Raw genomic sequence first — 255 nt, 5'->3', positions numbered from 1 at the left:
ATCACATGCCCTTCTGGGCGGGGGGGATCAAAAAAATTCTTGGAGGGCATCCCCTTCATTTCTTCGGAGCCGGGTTCTGTATAGAAGAAAAGCTAGAGTTAGTCAAAGTCAAAGGGTTGGGAAAGGGTGTGGGTAGAGGACTTGCACACTTACAGCTGGGCGGGTCCTCCGCCTCACTGAGGGGTCCGACGGTGCCTCGGCTTGTGCAGCGGCTGCGGCGTCCGCGGGGGCGGCGTCGGGGGCGGCGGCGGGCGC

This window comes from Frankliniella occidentalis, unplaced genomic scaffold (assembly GCF_000697945.3).
Source record: "Frankliniella occidentalis isolate FOCC.00 unplaced genomic scaffold, Focc_3.1 Scaffold172, whole genome shotgun sequence".
NCBI classification, from domain to species: domain Eukaryota; kingdom Metazoa; phylum Arthropoda; class Insecta; order Thysanoptera; family Thripidae; genus Frankliniella; species Frankliniella occidentalis.
This window is presented reverse-complemented; position numbering follows the sequence as displayed.